Genomic DNA, 5,947 nt, shown 5'->3' on the forward strand with positions numbered 1-5,947 from the left:
GAAACGTTGAAATGTATTAATCTTTTTACTCCTCATTTAGGAAGAATACAATAATGAAAAAATTAATGGTCTAAAATTTTGTGCACTACTTAGAGAGAAGCTTGGATAATTCCTTCTCCTGAAGGACTATTTCTGTCAGGCCTTGTTATGCTTGACTTGTACCATCCTTGGGAACTGCTCTGTCAAATTGATGTTTATTTGTTATATATTTAATTTCTCTCCAGTAAATTTGTCCAAACACATGCATCATGTGCACACATGCCTGCTTGTATGCTAAGAGCATGAGCAGGAAGGGACACTGGGAGATGTCAATCCATGTTTTGGGTAGTTGTGGCTGTCTGTATGCTGATAGGCATCTTCAGCTTGACTGCACCTTCTACTGACATTCGCTGGGTTCTGCCTCAAGGTGGAGCTGTTATATTTGCAATGGAAATCAAGACTTGAAGAGCACTTTCTTCCCCCAAATGCCGTTTCTGATATGAAGAGATGTATGACTTAAATCGGTAAAGAAAAACAGCGAGCGATTTTCGTCCCCCTCAGCGAGAGCTGGAGTCATCAGAGTGTCACGCAGGCGGATGGGCCTGCAACTCTGACTTTTATTCAACCTGACACCACCTTTTGTAGGCTCAGGAAGATGCATGCCTTTCACTTACAGTAGGATTCTGACAAGGTGTGCATTCCAGCTGTCAAAGCAGTGCTGTTCTCCTCGTGACTCTTTGTAATTGGGAATGTTTTCCCAGAAGACAGTATGTGTGTGTGTGTATTGTGTTCCAATTAAGACTATATGAGGCAGTTATGGCAGGCTGTCAAATCAATAGGACGCTGGGAATATTTTAGTCTCCATGCTGTAGTCTAAATAACCTTTTAAGGACTCTGTTCCCTCAATGTGGTAAATAAATGCTGCATGTTTTGTACTTAATAGGCCTTGGAGTAATGTGTTCCACATGGCTTTATTGCTGGAATGAGACCTTCTTATCACTAAATACACAATAGTGACATGAGGTCATTTCAGCATGAAGAGATGCATAAATCTTATAGATGAATGAAGTCAGTTTATTGTGAAGTTTAGTTAAACATGAGTATTCTAACGTAAGCCTTGCTGGCAAATTTAAGGAAAAGGAGAGAAATCCATAAATACTTAATTTAGTCATCTTTAACCTCTCAGTTTGATACTATAAATGTCTGTCTCAGCTGGATTTGTGAAAGTGATGTTCACTTCCTGGCTATTTATATTTCTTTGAGTGAGAATATCTTTATTCTGATCACTTAAAACTTTGACTATATAATTCATTTCTTAAGCTTCTTTCTTCAGAGTGTATGAAAGAGATTGGGCCAAGCCTCTTAACAGGTGTAACAAGTGACCTGCTTTTAGGTCATTTTGTGTGAAGTTTACCAGAAGTGAGAAGAAATTAAATTAGGCCTGGGATAGCTTGTGCAACCTGAATTGGGAGCAGGTCTGGAGGACTCTGCAGGGCTGGCTACAAAGCTCCCATTGGTGAGGGAGTTCACACTTTGAAGCATTCTATGCAGAGCTGGGTAACACATTATTGTTAAGATGCTTACTCACCCAAAAATGCAGCTTCTAATTTCTGACAGTATTGGTAAAATTGGATTCAATTAGCTTTGACTGGCACAAAAATGGAAAAAAAAATTCTTGAATGGTGAAACATTTTAGTGTTCTAAAAAATCAACATTTTTATCATTTGGGTCTAGACTGGGATCATGGACACTTGAAGAAACTGAACACAAAATTCCTTATTTGGAATTAAAATTCTGAACAAAACTGAAGACAAATTCCTTATTTATATTCAAATCTTTATTTCAATTGATGTTTTATTTGCATATTAATGATGTATGGTTTTGTACATTTTGTCCAATTGCCTCCAAGGTTTTTATTGTTTTACCTGTTACTGAGAACTTTTTTTGTGCTTCTAATACATGTATTTTTTGTGCTTCTAATACATGATTCATGCAGGGAGAGAATTCATTTCAGGTAAGTACCCTTCATCACTGTGACAGATTGGTAAAATTAAAAGCAACACTGATTCATATCTTAGTGATGTAAATGATGATTCTGCTTTAATTCTAAACCTAGTTCTTCTGTTAAAAATTACTGGGGTACAAGTAGTTCCAGCTGGTTGAAATAATTTTTTCCCTAATAATACTGGGCCTGAAATATGAATAAGTAGGACTGAAAATTGTGATAATTCGAGCCTTTTCCTTTTTTTTTTCTTTCCTTTTTTTGATTGTTTGTTTGGGGAGCTCTTCCTCAGGAGGAGCGAAACCTTGTGGAATTAGTCTGTTTGCCTTAGTCTGTGTTGGTTGTCTTGCCTAGTGTTTTTCGGAGTATTTAGGGACATATTTAATACCCTTGATGAAAACAGATGTTGAAATTCTCTGCTAACAGGAGTCCAAGGTATTTGGCTGTGCAGTTAGTTCTACCAATTTACTTCTGTGTTTTCTATGTGTTTTAGGTGCCCCAGGCCCAGTTTTTGGGTAATTTTCGTTCCTGCCTCATATGCTATTTATGGCTCTTGGATGGTTCATGCCTGTTCTGAGAAAGATAATTCCTTACAGCAATATTTAAAGTTATTTGAAACTAATTGGAGGCTGTCTGAAACTCAGAGCACAGTTTTGTGAATTTATTCTAAGTTGGTGAGAATTAACTTGGGCTCACTTTCAGACTAAGAAGCAACTGAACACAGCCTTGGCAGTTGTCAGGATTTTATTGCAGGATGATGATGATGATTATTTATTGTTGTTGTTGTAGTATGCGTGCATGAGTGCTTCCTCTTTGTTTTATAGCTAAGTTTCTTAATTTTAGAGCTTGGATCCACAAGAATTAAAATTAGTGTGGAATACACCTTCTATCCCTATCCCATCTTTCTTCTCAGCTTATTCTGAGAGCTTTAATTTCTGCTTTCTGTCTTTCTGCTCAGATTTTCAGAAGTACTGCAGATAGCAGCATTTTAAAATCAAACTGTCAGTTTCAGACCCTGCTCTTGCTTATCTGTGCTGGTTCCAGCTGGCAGCTTCAGCTCAGCTCGCCTTGGAGTGGTTGGTGTTGTCAGAAGCAACCTTTGCTATTCTCTCAGCAGAAGGGATCTGAAAAACATGGCAGAAGGAAGATGATGAGCTGAACAAACTTCTAGCCAGCTAATAAGGGTAAGTTCACAAATCCAGCAGGGCTTGAATGTCTGAAAAGCATACTAATGCTCACGTTTCCTGAGAAGGGCTTGCTGTGCTGTTTGGCCTTAGCAGTGCTATGTAGGTGGATAACTCATTTCACAAAGATACTGCTCCCCTTCTGTCAGACAGGGTATGCCATCAGGAAAGAATCTCTAAAATTTATGAACTGCAGACTCACTTGCATTTTTCAGCCTTTGCTGGTATTTTACATATACTGATAAAGTAATGAATAGAATATTCAAAACATACCCCCATTTTCTTTAAATTTTCTGGCACATTTTAGTTTGTTGAAACTAAAAAGGAATCTGAAAGACAATAAATTCATAATGTTGAGAGACTGACTTGATTATGAAATTCAATTATAAATTATAGACAACAGCCAAGTTGTCCTGTCACTCCTCTCAATTCAGTGGTCTCAATCCTTATCCTCCTCCAAATAATTTTCAGAGAGAATGAACTTGGAATATTTCCTTGGGATTTCAGCAAGTTGTGACACTCTACAAATATCAACTATACTTATTTATGATGAATCTATACTGGATATTATGATGCTCTCAGAAGTTATCTAAATATCTGAAAGTGCTGTATTTTGTGCCCATGAGAGTGGGTGCCCAGCTGATCAGACACATGCTGGACAGACACCTTCTGTATAGAAGAATAGATCCTATACAGAGCTCTACTGTGTGACTCGATCTTCCTGAATGAATGGGCATAGCAGCCTGAAAGAAGAAGAATCTATGTGGGGAAAACCCCCAAAAAAGCACACATGTGAAGTGAATTCTCCAGGAAGTGTGTTAAAACACATGCATCTGTAATTTTTTTATTTGTGCATCACACATATAATGAATTTTGTTAGGGAATTCTAAAAGAAAAAAAAATTAACCTCATAGGTTATTTTTTTCTGTCAGGCTGTTAGAATATCTTGACATTATTTAGAAGTTCTGGAAATCTTGCTCTTACCAAAATAACATTTCTTGAGCATTGTGTTACCCGGTTCTGTTCGTGCTCTTCTGCTGTGTCCATCACCAAGTTATTTGTTTTCCTGATCTGTTCCTGTGGGAACCATGTGGTTTTAATTACATGTTATGATGTGGAATTATCTTTTTTGCTTTGGCAAGATTGCTTAATGTCATTCCATCTCTGTAATGAAAAAAAATGTATTTTTCAGTTGGCATAAAAATATTGTCAGACAATAAATTAGTGATGATACTTTCCCTAAATTCCATTAGACTGATATTTTGGGACTCCTTATTTCTTCTTTGAGGTTTATTGCTATTGTTTTTAAAGTATTCTCTCTAAAAGTCTTGCTGTTGTGTGCTGATGTGGTGGGTGAAGGAAGTAAATATAGTCATTGTGGAAGATGTAAGCAGAAGTAGAACTGCATTTACTTGCAGAGGAGTCAGATGAGGCAGTGTACCATTTAGAGATTGAAGGGGTATTACAACAGCCTTTGTATTCAGAAGTTTTGGCTTCCTTAAAAAAACCCTGCATTTGCTCAGGATAGTATGTTCTCAAGTTGTAGAAACATTACTGCTCACAGCTTTTTATGTATCAGAACTAATGTATTCAGCAGTAATAACTGTAAAGAAAAATTACTGCCTGGCACCCCATTTTTTCCAGGAGGCATTTTTTTGACAGGTAGACCTATTGAGAAGCTGGCAAAAAGTCAGCAGGAGTGCTGGAGGTGATGCGTGGTCAGAAGGAGGCCCAGAGGCAGTGGCTTTGTCTACTGACTCTTCTTTTGACTTCTCCTCTTTAATTTTGTGATTTAGTGACCCTTTATAGTTCAGCAGACAAGAGCTGGCTGGCAAATACATCAGTGGGGCTTTGGAGACAATTGTATTTCAAGATACACAAAATACAGTTGTACAGTAGTGGTGTTGAGGGAAGTGTGAAAGTCAGAACACTTTTGCCCAGGTGTTTCTTGTATGGATTTAGTCAGGTATGCTGCCATGGGTAGTGTGAAAGTGTTCTGTGAGTGCAGTGATTGAAAAAGTAGTTATGACTGGCCTTATTCTGGAGTGTGCTGTCTGAGAAATACATTAAAGCCTACAGAAACTGAAACCCTTAATGGAACTTGTCTGAGCCTTCTTGTAATGAGGAATTTTCAAGGTTATTTCATAATATTTCATACTAAGGTGAAAGTTGATATAATTTCAGTGCTATTTTTCTTTATGCTGAGATAAATCTGCTAAAGGTAATCTACTCAGTAAATTCTGTCAATTATGCAATTTTTGAAATAAATTACAGTCCCTTTTTTCCCCCCTCTCTTGTTTGAAAGGTTCTACTTCAGCATAATCCTTGTATAATAAAAAGCAGGGAATCATATTTCGTTTCTAAAGTTTAGCCACTCGAATTAAGAAAGATGTCATGGCTTTGAGTTTGTGTTAAGAAATTCCTAATTTCTGTATTTTTGTAATAACTAAATTGGTTTTCATTTTTCTGTTCCTCTTCACCACAGCTTCCAGAAAAAGTAACCTTATTTTTACAATACACTGAGGACGGTAAGGGGTGTGTGTATAGGGTTAGGGATTGTAGGGTTAGTGTTTTCTTTCATGTTAAGTGTTTTTCTAAGCTGACATAAACAGAAAATGATAACATTTTCTACATAACATCAATACATGTGTTGTTGTCTTCTTAGGGAGAATAGAATGATCCCTTGATTTCTACTTTATTCCAGAAAAATGTCAACTACAGTTTTGTAGTTAGATATTTCTGAGTATTTTTCAAACCTGCAGAATAAAAAAGGGTGATGTTA

This window comes from Ammospiza nelsoni, chromosome 4 (assembly GCF_027579445.1).
Source record: "Ammospiza nelsoni isolate bAmmNel1 chromosome 4, bAmmNel1.pri, whole genome shotgun sequence".
Lineage (NCBI taxonomy): Eukaryota > Metazoa > Chordata > Aves > Passeriformes > Passerellidae > Ammospiza > Ammospiza nelsoni.